At 42.3% G+C, this 20,187-nt stretch overlaps 1 protein-coding gene across 3 annotated transcripts in view; it reads right to left on the bottom strand.

Moving 5' to 3' along the window:
* POR (cytochrome p450 oxidoreductase) overlaps positions 1-20,187 on the bottom strand; it is a 624,051-nt gene that overhangs the window by 44,149 nt on the left and 559,715 nt on the right. The gene's annotated exons all lie outside the window — the stretch shown is intronic.

Genomic DNA, 20,187 nt, shown 5'->3' on the forward strand with positions numbered 1-20,187 from the left:
CGCACCACCAATGGGCTGATGGAGAGCCAGGCTTTTGTTGACGACTAGAATTTTTTGAGCTCTACTACCTGATAACTGAGCAGGGATCAGTCAGTCACCACTGTCAACTCGCGGTGGGGAAGGGAGAGGGGCCTGCCGCTTAAAAAATTGTGTAGCATTTACTGCAGATCTTGAGCAGTCTCCTCCAAGATCTGAATGATTTGTCAGATTCCCTCTAGATTTCATTGTAAAGGCCAATATTCCACCTGACATAGATGACAAGGATGATGCAAGCGGCTGAGAGACCAAGAACACTCAGTGCTACTCTCACCATGATCAATGGCCATGTTATCATACCTCAAATGTACTGGTCTCATTGTGGTGGATGAAAGGCCCTTTAATGCACTATGTCCACGATAGCTCAGGTGAAAGGAAGCCTCTGCAAGGAGTTAGGTGCAACTTCAGCGTATTTTTATTTTTTATTTATAAGATTTTCCGTACATGAAACAAATCACGTTTACATACATCAAGTCTATCTTGCATTATACATCATTCAGATAACGAATATGCATAATATAACACTTGGTAATTTTTAGCACAGCACTGATACATCCCAGCAATGTCACATAACATTAACTTATACAGCAGTTAAGTAGCAGTTGTAAGGAGGTCCGGATGTTCACGTAAATAGGTGGTAAGAGGTTCCCAAAAGTCAGAGGGTTTGGCAGCTGTGGGCAGCTCCTCTGCATATATCTGAAAATTGTCTTTGCAGTAAATGGAGTCCAGTATCCAATGAGCTACGGTAGGTGTCTTCCTGCTATCCCAATGCATGACTACTCTACGTTTTGCTAAGAGTAACAGTATGGCGGCTAGTTTTTTCTTGGCAGATTTCAAGTGTGTTATGTGACCCAACAGGCATAATTGTGGCGAGCAATTTAATTTACTATTCAGAATCACACTGAGAAGTTGAATCACCTTGTCCCAGTAGAGTTCTACCTTGCTACAATAACATGCTAGGTGTACAAAATCGGCCTGGTCTGTCTTACAGCGTTTACATTTTGCATCTACACGCAAGCCATACTTGTGCAAGTGGAGTGGGGTGTGGTAGGTTTGGTGCAAGTCTTCAAAATGTATTATACGTAAATTCCCATTGGGTGTGAGAAGTTCCATAAGTGCGCAGCAAGCTTGCCATTCCTTCACAGTCAGCGGTGTAGCTAATATGTTCCATTTATCATGTGCTTTTTGCGTGTTAGTGCCAATTTCCCTGTGCAGGGCCCTATAGAGTCTCGCCACGATGTGTGTATTGTTTGGAGCGGTGATTAATAATTGTAGCGTCTCTAGCGTGGGGGGTTCCTTTGGGAACATGGGATATAATTCCTGAAGCGCTGCACACAATCTGTGATATGCAAATTTTAATAATAATGTCTGATTGCTGACAAACGTTTGGATATATGTCACCCATCACTTTAATGCCTATCTGTTCCAGTAAGTTCATACTGCCCTTCTCCTGTGTTGCCGATAAGGTGGGGTGTTGCGCCAGAGGTAGATTCGGTGCACACAATGGAATTTTGTTCGTAAGCTGACCCATACGTGTCCACGACATGGATGTGGTGCGTACCGTGTTAATTTCGTGCTTGCTTAAATGGGGCCGCTGACGTGGTAAAATGTGTGCTAATTCAATGGGGTGGGCGTCGTCATCCTCTACTGCTAGGTGGGGTAGATATCGTACTGGATGGAACCAGTAGTACGCATACTGCGCTTGAGCGCATAAATAATACAAATAGAGATGCAGAACTGTGAAGCCACCTGAGGCGTATGGTAATGACATTGTGTGCAGACTTATCCTTACTTGCTTGCCAGCCCATATCAGTTTGTTCAAGATAGGGGCCGGTGGAGGTAAAGGAATGTTGGTGAATAGATACAGTAATTTAGGCAAGACCACCATTTTTATCAGAGATATCCTATCCGCTAGGGACAATGGCAAGGTGATCCATCAGTCTATTTGCGTTTCTAGTTTATCAATCATCGTGCCATAGTTGCTCCGAATCACTAGATCAGAGTCTCGGTGAATCCAAATGATATTTTATGGGTTCCTCCTGCCACACCAGTGGGAAATCCATCTGAGGCGACTTCGTGTTTGATGTCAATGGTATCACCGCAGACCTGGACCAATTTATCTGCAGACCAGACTGACGTCCGAATTTTATGTATTCTCCAATTAATTATCAGTGATAGGTTTACTTCGGGGTCTCTAATATATAATACCATATCATCTGTGATGGAGCAGGTAAAACCAAATGTTGTATACCTCCTCTATTTTGCATGAAATTAATTACCTAATCATTCTAAGAACTTAACTCGTACTAATTAGTTTGAAGTGAAAAGTACTAACTAACCCTTACACCTTGATAATCACAAGATACACGTGAGACTAAAATGCTAATTGCATGGCAGGACAACTAAATTAATTAACTGTGGTACGCAAACTAACTTTAGATTGTGGTGAAATAGAGAATTGCATGATCAATATTGCTTTGTGATGGTTTGTGCTTTCAGCAATGCAGAATGGTGAGTAATATTGCTTTAAATGTTGCTACAAGCTAGGAAAATACTAATATACATTGGGATTAGTGTGGGATTAAACATTAGAATCTTCATTTCTATATTCTAATTACTGTTATGTCTGTTTTTGCTTAAGTTGGCATTCGGGCCTGCTAGGCTGCAGTACTTAAGATGGAGCTCCTGTGGTGCCGCCGTCATGTGAGCGTGATGACTACTGCGCAGAATCGGATGGCTCTGGAGATCTCCAAGAGACCTCGGCTCCTGTAGCAGCGTGTCCCTTATCAAGGATAGAAGCATGGAGGGTTGCCAAGTGACCAACGGTGTGAACTACCAAGGGGACAATGGCTTGTTATTACTTCGGAACTTATGTCTGTGAACCGCAGGAGAAGAAATACATTTACGCTTTGCTATGCCAAGTCCCATGGAAAACCAGTGGGTCATGTGAAATTTTTAAGAAATTGCAAGTTGACCTGGACTGGGAAATCCGAATAGTTTCTACCCCTAAAATGTTGCATCTTGTTCTGAAGTAAGAGGGAAAATGGTATATAAATCCCTCATTCGCCCAAAGAGGGGGTTCTCATGGCTGATCGTCTATGGGGTTGGGTCTACGTGGAGCGGATGAAGATTTCCATGGTTTACCTTGGGTTTCTTTAAATTTGGGAAAGCTATTTCATCTGATGATTTGATTATTGCTGTGGGTTGGACAGTTTATCCTGGAGATTGTAGCAGAGACTCTGAATATTACACCTATAAGATCGGAGGGTCACCAGCTTTGCGATTTGGTAAATATATCGCAATGCGAAATCTATGCTTATGTTCTAAAGATTTGATGTCTACTTGAAATAAACCGAATTATGTTATATTCTGTAGCGCCTATATGCTAATACAGAGCACATTAATATTAGATAAACAAAATGTGGATTAATAAGAAATGAGTTTGTGATTCTTTAATTAGGAACCGACGATTAATCAAATGTTTCCGAGGCTTTAATTGTGTTTTAGCTGGTTCTAAATCACCATCAACCAGTCCAACTAATTGGTCCATCGACCAAGTGGTGGAGTGCCTTGATGTTAAGGTTAGGATACCATAGGTGCCGATGTATATAATGTGTATAGTGTAAAGAAATGTAATCTGATAGGTAAAAAGGTACCCACATGTCCAGCGCTTTTTCTCCGGTGTACAGATTCGTGTAAGACGAGTGCGTGATTGGTGTTATGGGCCCCACTAATGTATGAGTGTATGGATGAGTTAGCAATATGTAAATTTGCCCTTTTCCGCTGGAGCAGTTTTCTTGGTAGCTGAGTTATGGTTTTATTGCATTGGTTTGGCGATTATTGATTTATGTTTAACACTTTATGTTGAGTTGTGTTGCGTTTTATGTTGTCAAATGGTTTAAAGACTTCCGAGAAATAGGAAGTTGGTTGCCCTGTATGCAGGCAGGGGAAATGTGTGGCAAGTGAAGTCGCACAGCGCATTGTCGGGTTTCAAGGAGGTTACATCGTCCTGTGTTATCGGTAGGGACATTTACCATATGAATGTGTGAGAGTGAAATAGCAACAGGTATTCTTGTGTGTTTTATCCCCATAGAAACAGTTTGCTTTTTGCTTGTTAGAAGGGTAAGGTAGAGGGAAGTGCTACTTTATCGGCGAAACTGGAAAATTCTGTGGTAGGGCAGAGGTAAGCGCAACTGGAAATACAGAATTCTTGTGTAAATGAACAAAAACTATCTTTTCGGTTTAGCGACACAGGCAATGTAAAGGAGGGGTCAGCAAGAGCAGGAGTAGCGAGAAAAGCTGACGTCAGAAAGACCGCGCTGGGATTGGTTAGCTGTAGAGAGACAAAGCTTTCACCGATTGGTGCGTTAGTGTGAGTCTCGCTGGGATTGGGGAGCTTCAGGAGTGATGTAAACGCCCAGGATTGGTGCGTTAGTGTGAGTCGCGCAGGGATTGGACAGAATACGGAGAAGGAGTGATTTACGAAGCCTAGTGATTAAGAACTTTGAAAAATAAAAATGATGTCCTACTATCCACCTGAGAAGGAGAAAAAAATCATGGTTTGGGAAAATTAAAAACCTATTTAAGAAGGATAAGCCGATTGTGACTAGGGAAGGACAGATACTTCCTCCACCAAAATCGCCTGCATCTTTTATGGTAGCGAAATATGGTTATCATACATGTATCTGGTTGGAGAATTGGGCAAGGTATTCCAAAGAGGATGGAGTATTAGCGTTTCCAGAAAGTGGTTCGTTTAGTTTGGCTGTATTACGAAATTTGAGAGAAAGAATGATGAGGTTAGAACCGAAACCCAGACCTACCCAATTTGAGGCTTTGACGGAGTGGGAAGAAGAGATGAATGAAAAGGAAAGGCATCGGAGTGGAAAAAGGTATAATTACATGTTTGTTAGACATTGTGGTCAAGAAAGTTATGATGACAGAATGAGAAGATGGTGGAATGCGAATATGACTGATGGTATGTTTCCTCTGAGGAATACTGAAGAGACGAGTGGCAGAAAATGTACAGAAAAGAGAAATAACACAGGGTCAGAAGGTTACAGATATGGAGTGAGTGAATCAGAGGATGAAGTGCCGGAGGACATGTTCTATAAACACCCACCCCCATATCAAACGAATTCTACGTTACTGACGCCGAGTGCAATGGTAAAGGAAACTATGATGAATACAAATTTTGAGAAAACACCACCCAATTTGGGATAAATTAATCCATTTAAAGATTCTGAAATGCCACAACCCGTTAGAACTGGAAATGAAAATTCAGCAGAGTTAGCTAGAACTACACTGGAATCAACTGAGAAAATTAGAGAGTTAACTAAGAATATGGAAGCGGTGACCGTACCTGTAACTATAGGGACGGTGATGCCTGTCTTTGATAAACAGAAAGATAGTGAGCATTGTTTAACAGTTCCTTACAATTGTGGTAGGAAAAAAGACAGAAAAAAGCGGTTCCGGAGGGAATGAATGGAAAGATGTGGCAGGAACATCAGGTTTAAGTACTCCTAAAAATGTAACTGCAAACCGAAGTCCAGCGAGTAAGACATTAATGACAACTGAAACCCCAGAGAGAATAATGCATAAAATAAGAAGTGAGACAACCCCGGTAGGACCCACTTCTGAAGAATTAAATGATTGATTAAGAAGTTTCCAGAGAAAAGATACAGAACCACAACCTTTAGATGTCGCAAAATTAAAGGTAACACTAGAAGAATTAATTGTAGGAAGCATTCCAACTGAAAAATTAAAAGCATATCAGGATGAGGAGTTAATATTCCTCTGAAAAAGTATAACTTGGGAGACCGAGAACTTTGCATGAAAAATTAGAAGAGACGAGTGAAATTGGAATTGATTTTGAGAAAATAAAGGTCATTGCAGAAACCATATAGGGTTGATTTTTCCAAAAAGGATATTGCAAATTTGAATACAGCAGGGAGGTTGACTCAGATTAAAGAACTGATTGCCTTGCTAAGGAAATAAGGTGATGTGGACCGGTGGAAAAGTAGAAGGTTCCGAAAAAGAGGAAACCACAGATAAGGCGTTCTCAGCATTCCCAGTGAGAGAAAAAAAGCCAGTGGTAACAGAATGCCCCATGAGGGAAATTCCAGGAGGGGGTTAGGTACATGTTCCTTGGACTAGACAGGACATTTTGTCATTTATCAATGATTTTCCAAGGTTAAGAGAGAACCAAGTTGAATGGTACCGACAGGTAGAAAGTCAAACTTTCAAAGGTGTTGTGGATAGATCTGAATGGTCTTTTTGATATAATTGTACCTGCAGATTTATGGGCAGAATGTAAGATTACAATAGACTGGCCAACGTAGGAGTATCCTAGGGATCCTAAGACGGGAGCCCCCGATCCAGAAGTAATGAAAAAATATGATCCGGTAATTACCTTTTTGAAAAATAAAGTACCTCCAAAGGAAACTGATTGGGTAAAATTTGACAGAACTCACCAAGAGGCTAAATAATCTGTTCATGCATACTATGAGAGGTTGTTGCTAGCTTTTAAGCAATATAGTGGAGATGGGAAATTAAGCGAAAAGGATCAGAGTCATTTTGTGTACAGATTTGTTTATGGTTTAAAGCCCGAAGTTAGTGAAATGATCAAACAACACACAGTAGATTGGCAGAATAAAAAGATAGATGAGGTGTTACGACATGCAAAATATTTTAGTGATGAAATTGAAGCCAAGCAACGTAAACTGAAAGAAAAAGCAATGTGAGCACAGGTTAAGGTAGCTGAGCGACAAGAAGCCCAGTTGATCGAACAAGCTAATGGCATGTGCCAAGCTAAACAAAAACCTAATATTGGAAAAGGAAAAGGACAAGTCAGCATAGAGGAAGCTAAGATGAAGTGGCCATGTCATAATTACGGAAAATTAGGGCATTGGAAATCGGAGTGTAAATTGCCACCAAGAGCTAATGGTGATAATTCATCATTGAATCCACAGGTGCAGAATGAGGTGAGTTGCCAACCGCCGCAACAGCAGCAGGTTGTTACCCAACAGTGTCAGGGGCCAAAGCCACCTTTTCCACAGCACGTAAATCCTCAGAGATACAGTAATGAGACAGGATTCTACACCGAGGAACAGGTAAACAAAGCTACCGCGCGCTAGTGCGGTTTCGCAGTATTGGCTGCAACACGATGAGAGAGAGTCAGAAGAGAGTAATTGACGGTGCCTAGGAGAGGAAGAGGAGTGCGTACTTGGCACAACTGTAGAGGTAGACCTGACAGGACCCTTTGTGGAAGGAAAGGTGAATGAAGAAAACATTACTTTCCTAGTGGATACTGGTGCTACTCGTTCAACTGTTAGATCAGCTGAAGTTTAAAATCTTCCTCTCTCAGGTGAAACAATCCAAGTAGTTGGAGTCTCAAACAGACAGATAAAAACTTATCTTACGGATTCCGTTAAGGTTAAAATAGGGAAATTCACCGACATGCATTGATTTGTTGTGTGTGACACCAGCCCCGTAAATCTGTTGGGGAGAGATTTGTTGTGCAAAATGAATTGCACTATTTTCTGTACCCCTGATAGCATAGCTTTTGAAACTCCTGATGAAGATGTACTGTATAGAATGACAATGGCAAACTTAGAACCTGAAATCACTGAGGCATTCGTTGTATTTGATCCGGAGGGATTGCCTCAAGGAATTTTAAGTGAGATAATGAGTAGTTCATGTAATTCTCCGGTCATGGGTTTGAAAAAACCGAATAGGACTTTTAGGATAGTAAAGGATTTGAGAAAAGTTAATAAAATCATTGTTCCATGCTGTGCCATTGTACCGAACCCGTCGGTAATCCTAGATCAGATTCCCGATGATGCAGAATGGTACACAGTCATTGACTTCTGTCATGCTTTCTTTTCTATCCCGTTGCACCCTGATAGCCAACAATATTTTGCGTTCCGTTTCGGTGAGCGTATTTTGGCATGGTGCCGTATCCCTCAAGGGTATACAGAAAGTACATCAATAGTCAATCAGATTCTAAAAAAGTCCCTGGAAGATTTAAAAATGCCCGAAAGTTCAGTGCTCGTGCAGTACATCAATGACCTATGTTGGCATCGAAGACACGAGAGGCTTGTGTAGTGGACACAGTTGCACTGTTAAATCATTTGGCAGATGGAGGACTCAAAGTATCCCCATCGAAAATACAGTTTAGTCAGAAAGAAGTGCAATACTTCGGTCATAAGATCAAAAAGGGTCTGAGAAAGGTGACTGTGGACAGGATTAGAACAATAAAAGGAATGAGAGCACCAATGACACAAAGAGAAGTCAGAATGTTTCTTGGGATGGTAGGATATTGTCGCCAGTGGATCAGCAACTTTTTGCTGATTGCAAAACTGTTGGTACGCTTAACAAAAAGTGATGTGAAAGATCCCCTTGAGCTGAATAAAGAAGAGATGAAGGCTTTTACAAAATTGAGAGCTAGATTGTGTCAAGCACCAGCTCTTAGAATGCCTGATGATGAAAAGGAATTCGAGCTCTATTGCAGTGAGAGAGATGGATGTGCGTTTTGTGTTGTTACAAAGGCATGGAAGACTGATACGGCAGATTGCTTATTTTTCGGCTGCACTAGATCCCGTAGCTGTAGCTTTGCCTGGTTGTTTGAAAGCTGTGGCAGTGTAAAAGTTCGGAACGGAGTGAAGGAATTGTGATGGGATATCCTGTGAGAGTGTTTGTGCCCCATGCTGTTGCGATCCTTTTGACAAGGAGCAGGACGCAGTTCATGACGCATAGTCGTCTATCCAAATATGAAAAGGTCATTTTGGGTGCTACAAATGTAAGTCTTGTAAGGTACACTAATGTGAACCCATCGACATTACTACCTGATGGGGTGAATGCGGAAGTGAAAGATGATGTTGATCATGACTGTTTGGAAGTGCTTGATTTTTGCACCAAAACTACGTCCGGACATAAAAGATGTGTCCCTGAAAGAGAGTGACTATGTGATGTCTGTGGATGGGTCATGTCTGCGAACTGGAGAAGGGATTTTGAGTGCTGCGTATGGTGTGTGTACTGTAGTGACTGTGTTGGAAGCATCCTGTTTGAGGGGAGTAAGATCTGCTCAAGTTGCTGAGTTGTTTGCACTGATTAGAGCATGCAAGTTGGGAAAGAATCTGCGAGTCACTGTGGTTACTGCAGTCAGTATGGGTTTGGAGTGGTGCATGATTTTGGGCAGATTTGGTCCCAAAGAGGTTTCTTGACGTCGAGTGGAACCCCAATCAGAAATGCAGAGATGGTTGGAAAATTATTTGAGGCGATATAGCTGCCTAAACAAATTGCAGTTATAAAATGTGCAGCGCATATGAAGGGAACTGACTATGTGTCAGCCGGCAATGAGTTTGCCAATGACATAGCGCAATATTGTGCGCGAAATCAAAATTCTTTGAATCGTAATCGGGAGAGAGAAATGGAGTCATGTCCCTTGCTTTTTACTAACACTGTGAATACATGGGATGATGTGAGACAGTTGCAGGAAGAGGCAGGAGAAGAGGAAAGGAAACAGTGGCTAAAATCAGGATGTGCACCACAAGAGGTAGACAGAGTTTGGGTTTATCGTGATGGAAGACCAGTAATGCCTGCTAGAATGATCTCTACTATGGCACGAATGTACCATGGGCAGGCTCACATAGGTAGGAATGCCATGATTAGACTTTTCAAACAGACCTGGTATAATGCAAAGTTTCGGCTTATAGCCGAGAGCCTTTGTCAGAGATGCCTTATATGCCAGTAATATAATCCAGGAAGAAAAACAGTGGTGAGCTTAGAAACCATAGGACGGGAGGGAGGTCCTTTCAATCGAATGCAGCTTGATTTCATTGAAATGCCCCCATGTAACAGTCCAAGATTTGTACTGGTGATTGTCTGCCTGTTTTCACGTTGGGTGGAGGCTTACCTGACCAGAGGAATGATGGAGTTACGGTAGCAAAACTCCTACTGAGAGAGTTCATTCCTAGGTTTGGTTTCCCAGTAACGATTGAATCGGGTAAAGTAAAGCATTTCCAAAATGATATTATAAAATTGATTTGTGAAGCATTGAATGTACAACAGAAACTAAATTGTGCCTACCGACCAGAAGCTTTTGGAGTGGTAGAGCAGGTAAATGGCACCATAAAGAACAGATTGGGAAAAATGTGTTTGGCCACAGGTCTAAAATGGCCAGATGTCTTGCCTCTTGTGCTTATGACTATTAGGTAAATTCCTGATAGGAGCACTGGTCTGAGCCCCCATGAAGTTATCATGGGTAGAGCAATGAGACATGTTTTTATTCCTGTCAACAAACTACTGCCTATATCCAATGACTTAGTCTTGGATTGTTGCAAGAGATTGGCTTATATGGTACATTCTGTGTTTCATCAGGTTGGACCAGATGCGACGACTCTCGAAAAGAAGCCAGTTCATGACTTGAGTCCTGGAGATTGGGTACACATCAAAGTACACAGAATGAGAAATTGTCTGGTTCCACGCTGGGGGAAACCACGTCAAGTAGTTCTGACCACAAGGACTGATGTGAAGTGTGCCAAGGTAAAGAATTGGATTTATGCCAGTCACACTCTTTGAGTCCCTGGTCCTACAAATCGATCTGAAGAAGAGCATCTGGTAGAGTCAGACACCAGCTCTGAATCAGAATCAGAAGAAACGAGAACAAGACAAACCCCAAGAGCAGGAGAAGCGAATTTGAGCCAAGTTGTGGGGCAGGAGAATATACCACTAAGGAGACGACTTGAAATTTCTGATACCAGCTCTGAATTAGAGACAGAACAAGTGGGAATACAAGAAAGGACAAATGAGAATACTGGAGAAACTGAACAAGAAATCTTTGGTAAAGAAGCCCCGAGTACAAGCACAAGAGAAATTCCGCCTGAAATCATAGAAATAGAAGGTGAGGAATTAGATACAGAGAGTGAGGGTAAGATCATTGTGGAAGACCCCCGAGGAGGTGTAGGGACAACACACACCCTGGTAGAAAAAGGGACAGTTAGTCAGCAGGAAGATTGCGTGAAAGAAACACGAGGAGGGATAAATGTAGATAGTGAACCTGAGGTCCTGAGAATAAAATCCAAAGAAAGTAAAAGCCAGACCGATACAGAATCGGAAGAGAACGAAGAAGAAAGCAAAGGGGCAAGAACTTTAAGGAAAAGATTTTGGAAAACGGAGCGAGAAGGGAAAGGAACAAAATTAAAGAGGCCATCAAAAGAAGAAAGTTGGCCCAACAAACTCAAAAGATTGAGATACCGATTAACGAGAATAAAATCTTCTAATGCTGAACAAGTCAATGAAGTGTCTAATCAAGAGAAATCAGAAAACACTGATCAGAAACACTTGCAAAGAGGATAAAGAAACCGAACCAGAAGTACAAGTCACCAGAATGGACATATGTGGCACTTCCTGATATACAAGAGGAAGCAGATAGCCAAGAAAGTCTAGGACTGACTGTGCAGGAAGTGGTTGAAGAAGAAGATCCGGAAATCCTGCGAGTTATCTTTTTTGACATCAGAGAAGAAACGGACGATCAGGAAGTTCTGAACAAAGATTGCGAATCTAAATACAAAGACGATTCATGCATAGACTGAAATGATAAAGAAAATCAACAAGGATTAAAACTCCGGATGAGACACATGACCAGTTAAGAACCAAATAGGCAATCAAAGCCTTAGGTTTAGACAAAGGTAAATAGTTGACGAAAAGAGGCTAAGTCAAAAGACACTGATCATTTCCGAAATGACAAACAGAGAAGGTAGAAAACCTACATGTGGGTTTCTCCAAAGACGGTGTAAAATGTGTTTTTGTTGTACAGGATTACTAATGCTTGTCTGGATAATATTAGCAATAATAATTTCATTTAGAGTAACATTTGAAGATATAGAAAAACACACCGAGAACAGGTCTAATAAGGGAAAGATTGATGAAAGTCATGTTACAAAACTGGTAGATAAAGCAGAGCTTCACAAAGATAAGTCCATAAATGATTTTTCCAATAATGTTTTTTCAAAGTTACTGTACGAGTATGTAAAGACTATGGAGGTTAGGGACTGTTACGTCTGCATGCAGTTACCTGCATCTGTGTCAGAAGGTGTCACTTACCATCATCTACCTTTGACATATGGGATAACCTGTAGTGTTTTAGCTAGTTTGTTTTATAAAACAGGGAAATTAGAATACTATTACACCAATGTAGATAATGTTTTCTCACAGATACCTGTAGTTCCCGAAATAAACAAGGTGATTCCTAGTAGAATCTTAGGTGAATTTTTCTTGGAAACAAGGGAATTAACTTTAGAAGAAGTATGTAAGAATAATCTCACTTGTAGTTTGAGAAAAGAAGAGAAAACATTCCTGAACATGGTAGAGGAGAGTTAAGATGCAAAGGAATGTGTCAGGGAAAAAGATGGAAACAACATTTTGGGATGCTGGAAAGGAAAATCATTTAAAGGGAGAAACAAATCCCACAATGGCTTTAGATTGGCCCCAGAATGGGAAATTGTGCATCAGTAGAGATAATACTGTTTATGATAATTATTTTGTAGGTGCAAGAGAATGCCATGACTTATATAAAATCATGGGAGGATGGGGGTTTAAATGAGGAAATGATCCAGTATTCTCTGGAATATATTACATCTGTGCGAACAGAGCTTATTATAGGTTACCGGACCACTGGTATGGCACATGCTACCTAGGTCTGGTCTTCCCAAAAATATTTCATGTGGTAATGGGAGAGGACGGTTTGCACGAAATGGGTAGACAACTAACACGTAGAAAGAGGGAGAGTTGGTCAGAAATTATAGGGGATATTTTTGGAGCACTGATACCAGCGGTTGGAATATCTCTGAATGCCCACGAGATTAGAAAATTGTCCACAGTTGTGGATCGTTTATCAACCAGCACAGCTGGAGGGTTCTTAATGGTAAATACTGAAATGGTTGCTATGAGAGTGATGATTATGCAAAATCGACTTGCCCTTGATATTATATTGGCCAAAGAGGGAGGATTCTGCAGAATGCTGAAGGTACAACATTGCTGTACTTACATTACTGATGAAAGTCAAAACCTAAAGAAATACATTAAGAATATAACTGATTTGCATGAAGAAATTATTCCACTGGAGGTTGAAAGTGTTTGGGAGAAACTTGGTATATGTTTTTCTACTATTAAGAATTTATTGACAAAATTAAGTAGTTCTTTTGTGGGAAAAATACTGATACCTGTGACTTGTGTGATAATATTAGTATTAATATTGAGACTAGGATGTGTGTGCATAAAAAGAAGAAAATTACAAAATTAGATAAAAAGAGAAATTAGGAAAAGAAAAGAGAAAGTGATAAGAGAAAGAGATAGAAGATATAGAATTAGAAGAATTGAAAGAAAACATGTAAAAGGAAACAAGAGAGGATGATATGGGAAACACTATGATGTAACCTAACAAATGCAAGGGAACTGAGTAACCATTTCCGTAGAATTTTTTTGAAATTTTCTTAGTGATTAGTGGTGATGTTAAAAATCACCAAAGGGGGGATTGATGGACCAGGTAAAACAACATTTTGTATACCACCTCTATTTTGCATGAAATTAATTACGTAATCATTCTAAGAAATTAACTCGTACTAATTAGTTTGAAGTGAAAAGTACTAACCAACCCATACACCTTGATAAACACAAGATACACGTGGGACTAAAATGCTAATTGCATGGCAGGACAACTAAATTAATTAACTGTGGTACGCAAACTAACTTTAGATTGTGGTGAAATAGAGAATTGCATGATTTGTGATGGTTTGTGCTTTCAGCAATGCAGAATGGTGAGTATTATTGCTTAAAATGTTGCTACAAGCTAGGAAAATACTAATTTGGGATTAAACATTAGAATCTTCATTTCTATATTCTAATTACTGTTGTGTCTGTTTTTGCTTAAGTTGGCATTCGGGCCTGCTAGGCTGCAGTACTTAAGATGGAGCTCCTGTGGTGCCGCCGTCATGTGAGCGTGATGACTACTGCGCAGAATCGGATGGCTCTGGAGATCTCCAAGTGACCTCAGCTCCTGTAGCAGTGTGTCCCTTATCAAGGATAGGAGCATGGAGAGTTGCCAAGTGATGAACGGTGTGAACTACCAAGGGGACAATGGCTTGTTATTACTTCGGAACTCTTGCCTGTGAACCACAGGAGAAGAAATACATTTACGCTTTGCTATGTCAAGTCTCATGGAAAACCAGTGGGTCATGTGAAATTTTTATGAATTTGCAAGTTGACCTGGACTGGACAATCCAAACAGTTTCTACTCCTAAAATGTTGCATCTTGTTCTGAAGTAAGAGGGAAAATGGTATATAAATCCCTCATTCGCCCAAAGGAGGGGGGGTTCTCATGGCTGATCGTCTATGGGGTTGGGTCTACGTGGAGCTGATGAAGATTTCCATGGTTTACACGTTGGGTTTCTTTAAATTTGGAAAAGCTGATGATTTGATTATTGCTGTGGGTTGGACAGTTTATCCTGGAGATTGTAGCAGAGACTCTAAATATTACATCTATGAGATCGGAGGGTCACCAGCTTTGAGATTTGGTAAATATAATGCGATGCAAAATCTATGCTTATGTTCTAAAGATTTGATGTCTACTTGAAATAAACCGAATTATGTTATATTCTGTAGCGCCTAAATGCTAATACAGAGCAAATTAATATTAGATAAAAAAAATTTGGATTAATAAGAAATGAGTTTGTGATTCTTTAATTAGGAACCGATGATTAATCAAACGTTTCCAAGGCTTTAATTGTGTTTTAGCTGGTTCTAAATCACCATCAACCAGTCCAAGTAATTGGTCCGTTGACCAAGCGGTGGAGTGCCTTGATGTTAAGGTCAGGATACTATAGGTGCCGATGTATATAATGTGTATAATGTAAAGAAATGTAATCCTGATAGGTAAAAAGGTACCCACATGTCCAGCGCTTTTTCTCCTGTGTACAGATTTGTGTAAGATGAGTGCGTGATTGGTGTTATGGGCCCCACCAATGTATGAGTGTATGGATGAGTTAGCGTGATGACGAGTCTGTGACATAGGGAGAATATGTTAATTTGCCCTTTTCCGCTGGAGCATCTGCATATAACGATATGCCAATAGGGCGTAAATGAAAACAATGCTGTATGGGCATATTTTTGGCGTATCTTACAAGCCAGGGGTTCCAAGGCAATCACAAATAGTAGAGGAGAAAGCAGACAGCCCTGTTGTGTTCCTCTCTGTAGCTGTATGGCGCTCGATATGTGTCTATTGACTTTTATGCGGGCAGTGGGGCCTGTATAAAGGAGTTTGATCCAATTTACTAACACGGGTGGAAGACCGATTCTTTGAAGAATGGTAAATAGATAAATCCGTTCAACTGAATCAAAGGCCTTGGCCGCGTCTAAAAGTACTGCCACAGCCTCTAACTCCGTGTTCAATTGATGTAGCAGGGCGAATACCTTACGCAGATTATGTGCCGTGGAGCTGGATGGTATAAATCCTGATTGGTCCGGTAGTACAATAGTCGTCATAAGCGGCTGAAGTCTAGTCGCTATTATCTTAGCTAATATCTTTGCGTCCATTTTGATTAAAGAGAGTGGTCTATAGGACCGGGCTATGCCTAGGTTCTTGTCTGGTTTAAATAAAGCAACTAGTAGTGCTTCACGCAAAGTCGGGGGAAGGATTTTGGCATGGTATGCTTCATCATACATTTCTAAAAAATACCGGCTAATTAAGTTTGAGTATGCTTTGTAAAATTCCCCTGTATAGCCATCGGGCCCTGGAGTTTTGCCATTGGGTAGAGTCTTTATAGCATCTTGTACTTCTTCTATGGTTATTGGCTGTGTAAGAAATTCACGCTGGCCGTCCGATAACCACACTAGTGCAATATCTTCTATATATTCTAGAATCTCTTGTGTGCGTGCTGTATCTCACGAAGTAGATAATCCGCCATAATTGTTCATAAATGTTTGTAGTATACCAGCAGTGTCGTAGTGTTCCGTATTAGTGGCATCCACCATTCGCAGAACAGTATATTGTTTGTATTCCATGCGTATTTTTTGTGCAAGTACACGGCCTAGTCTACCTCCCTCACCCATCCTATGCGCTGTGTGGCGTCTTGTTATGTACGTTACCTCGTTGTCTGCTAAATTATTGTAGGTGCTTATTTCGTCTCTGATAGCACTTAATATGTCCGCACTGTGTGCATCATCATATTCTGCTTCTAAGCTTTTAATGCGTTTTTCACATTGCACTAGTTGGGTGCGGATATCCTGAAGGATTCCAGCCATTGTGTTGATGCATATACCTCGTATTGTTGCCTTAAAGGCCTCCCACAGGGTGCCCACACTTTCTACCGATGTCTTATTGGTGGCGATGTAGTCTTCTATTGCTGTGTGAATTGCCTCGCTATATAGTGGGTCTAGTAGTGCCGTTGCGTTAAAGCGCCAAATGAATGGCGGCGGGGTATATGTCGGAATTTGCAGGGATAATAATACAGGCTTACGGTCTGAGTGTGTTTTTGGGAGATGTTGGACATCAAGGGTCCATATACACGCTCGTTACGTAATAAGCCAATAGTCAATTTTGGACCAGCTATTATGTGCACTTGAGGAGTGAGTGCTATCGTGGGTGTGCGGATTATGCATTCGCCATATATCTTGCAGCCGAAATTCCTGCATGCCATGTTGAAGGGTTGCAGCAGCTTGCTGGTGATGTTCGGTAGTGTTTTGTGATCTGTCACATGTACCGTCCAGTGTTACAGTCATGTCTCCACCCCATATGAGCTCCATGTCTGGTAGTCCCTTATAGTTGTATGTATCTTCATAAAGAAGTCAGGATCATCCACATTTGGGCCGTATGAGTTAATGAGGCCCACTCTAGTACCCTGTAATATTCCTGTGAGTATGACATATCGTCCGTTTGTGTCTGTTAGTAAACGTTCGGAGACAAACTGTGTACCTTTGCGTATCAGGATCATCACTCCACGTGCATATGTGGAGTAAGAGGAGGAAACCACTAATTCTACTACCCACCTCTTCCCGAACCCGTCTGCTTTGCTTTTAAGTAAGTGTGTTTCTTGCAGTAGGGCTATGTCAATGTTATGCCTATCTAGGTAACCTACAAACTGTCTAATCTTTCTGGGATTATTAAGACCTCTTACATTCCAGGTGGCTAGTTTTGAGGGTGGAGCAGAAGTGCAAGGGTGCATTGTTATGCTGTCGATCATGAGGCAGGATGAACAGATGTATATTGTGCATTGTAATTCCAGGCATTGCCATCTGGTGATTGAAGAGATGTATAGTGCATGCACGTGAGATGGCAATAGCCCTCCCCCCCATTCTCCCAACCCACCCACTTCGTCAACCCAATTATGACGAAGACAATCCTGACGTGAAAACAAACCCCTCTCCCACCTACCCCACCTAATTAAAGGAGAAAAAGAAAAACTTTTGTCTTGGTACACACAGAGCTGCCAGCCGGAAACCCTGATGACAATTGTCCTCTAGGAGGTCACTGTACTATCATATAGGAAAAGGCCTGACACCAAAACAAATAAAAAAAATAAAAAAAATTAGTGGGTGACCAACTTATTAACCACTCGGGCTTGGAAGACTAGGGGTGTCTAAATGGAGAATTATGTATTCAAATAGATCATAACATTTGTTGCGCTATAGGTGTGTAAGTATGATATCACAATCATCGCTCATCAACGACCCTATGAAATCTAGTCTTACAGTGTCGTTTACATTGCTGCCAAGAAGGCTGTTAAGCGCAAGTGTGGCAGTTATTCAATATCTGAAGTCCCAGTTTGGTCTTCCGATGCACCCGTGGGGGGACTGTTGACGCACGGCTGGAGTACCTTTCTGTTTTAGGTATTTGAGGACGTCTTTTGGTTCATTGTAAAGAATGGTTTTCCCACCGTAAGTTATTTTCAATCGGGCTGGGTAGATCATTGCATACGGGATATTGTGTTCTTTAAGTTTCTTTTTTTACGGCTACAAACTTTTTCCTTGCCTCCTGGACCTGTGGGGTAAAGTCCGGATAGATGGATATACCCATACCTTGGTGGTGTAATTTACCCAGTTCACGTGCCTTGCGGAAAGCGGCATCTCTGTCCCTGTAATTCAGAATTTTTGCAATGATCGGTCGTGGTCTGGACCCAAGTGGTGGTGCTGGGCCTAGGGATCTGTGAGCTCTCTCAACAATAAAGACCTCTGAGAAGGTGTCTCTGCCCATGAGCGCTATAAGTAATTGTTCGACATACCGCTCCATGGGGCCGGTGTTGGTCGTTTCCGCTATTCCCATCAGGCGAATGTTGCTTCGGCAAGAGCGCGCTTCAAGATCTTCAGCTTTCGCCATCAGCGCTGCCATGTTTTTGTCCAACTTGTCTTGTTTGGTTTCCATTTGCCGTTGAATATCTTCCGTGTCTGATATGCGGCGCTCCGCCTTTTCAATCCAATCAGTATGCCGGTCCAGGCGTTCGGACATGCGGTCTACACGGTAAGTGAGATTGTCAATTTTGCCGTCTACGTTAGATAGGGCCACTTGTATCGGGGAGAACATGGTCCGCACATCTCCAGCAGCAATCATTTGCAGCTAGTGGGGCTCGTTGCGCATTGCCATGACCCTCTGGATCATTCTCTGTCCGTTTCTATTGCTGGTCAAATGATAACTTGGGTTTATTCCTGTCCAGCTTACCCATGTTGCAGCAATATATAACAGCCCAGTGGCTGTATTAGCTATGTTCTAAATCAACACTAGGCCACCACAGCGCTAACAGGTATTCAGGCGATTGAGTTGCCGATAGCGTTACCAGACAGTTAACAGGCAAGAGAACTCCCATTCCGCTGTGTAGGCGTCTTCAGTCAATGCAGTACCCCGCCGTGTCGTTCATACAGGATAATGGTGAATGGCCAGCACCATCTTGGGAGAGATGGGGGTAGTTCGCCCAGTTGTTGTGAGCGTCTGACCAGGGGCTCCGCAACGTTCTCAGGAAGGCTTTCTACGTTGTGGATATGTACGGAGGACTGAGAGCCGCCACCTCCTGTTATTGTGCAGTTTCCGTGGGTTAGTTGGATCTTGCACTGTATGCGGAGTTATGCAGGTGAATTTCTGTACAGCTTGTGGCGCTTGAAGATATGGCGGTGCACGATCTCCAGGTCAATGCGGTGTGAGAGAGAAGGTATACTTTTCCACATGCACAGCCCCAGTTGGTAGTGCTTCCAGGCAGGCCTGAAACGTCTCACAGTAAGGCCCCGTCGCCGCGCACCAATGAGTTACACAATCCCGGTCTGGGCCGTAATCGGCGTCAGAGGCAGTTTTTTATTGCGCGCTGCTTGTGGGGTCATTGGGTTCTGCCAGAGAGCGGACCTACCATAGTATGGCGAGGGGGTAAAGGGATGCCTCCCAGGAGTGTCTCTGGCTGGGTGGTTCCGGGCCTTGGGAGTGCAATTGCCGCATACGCAGCACGGCCTCTCCTTCCAGTCGCCGGTTCTTAGTCACAATGGGCGCGCCAAGTGTCTCTCACCGCCAGGGTACAAGGCGCGCACGAGGGATTTTGTCTGCGTTCGCTGCTGCACCACCCAGTCTGCGCCCCCGCCGGCTGTGATTTCAGGCACCGCACCAGGCGTGTCTTCGATCTCGCGCTCCTGGCTCTAAACTCACTCCGCCACAGGGCAGGATCATGTTCACGTCCGTAGCTCAGGCCGCGCCCCGGCAGATTTTTTCCAAGCTGTCTCCAGTGTTAGGGCACTTCAGGAAATTAAAGTTGGTTCATCAGGGTGCCCGAGGGTTCCGGATCATTTCACTCGCATATTCACCACTTTAGCAGAGTTGTGGCACAGGATAAATGCAGGATAACATGAGTGACTGAAGGAGCTCGCTCAACAAGCGGCCATCTTCAGGCATGGCTATCTCTGCCCCCCGCAACTTTAGCTTGTTGATACTGAATCCCAATGATGTCAGAAGGTTTGTCATGGTCTAGAGGTGGTCTACGGCTGACTGTGGTGAGCTTGTCTTTTACAGTCATTGAGGTACCACCACCCTCACTTTTGTGAACACCCGAGAGGAGCTGGTTAGGCTGAAGAAGAGTATAGCAAACTAAAAATGCTCCTGACCTAACCCGAACCGCAGAGAACGTCTGT

This window comes from Triturus cristatus, chromosome 3_2 (assembly GCF_964204655.1).
Source record: "Triturus cristatus chromosome 3_2, aTriCri1.1, whole genome shotgun sequence".
Classification (NCBI taxonomy): Eukaryota; Metazoa; Chordata; class Amphibia; order Caudata; family Salamandridae; genus Triturus; species Triturus cristatus.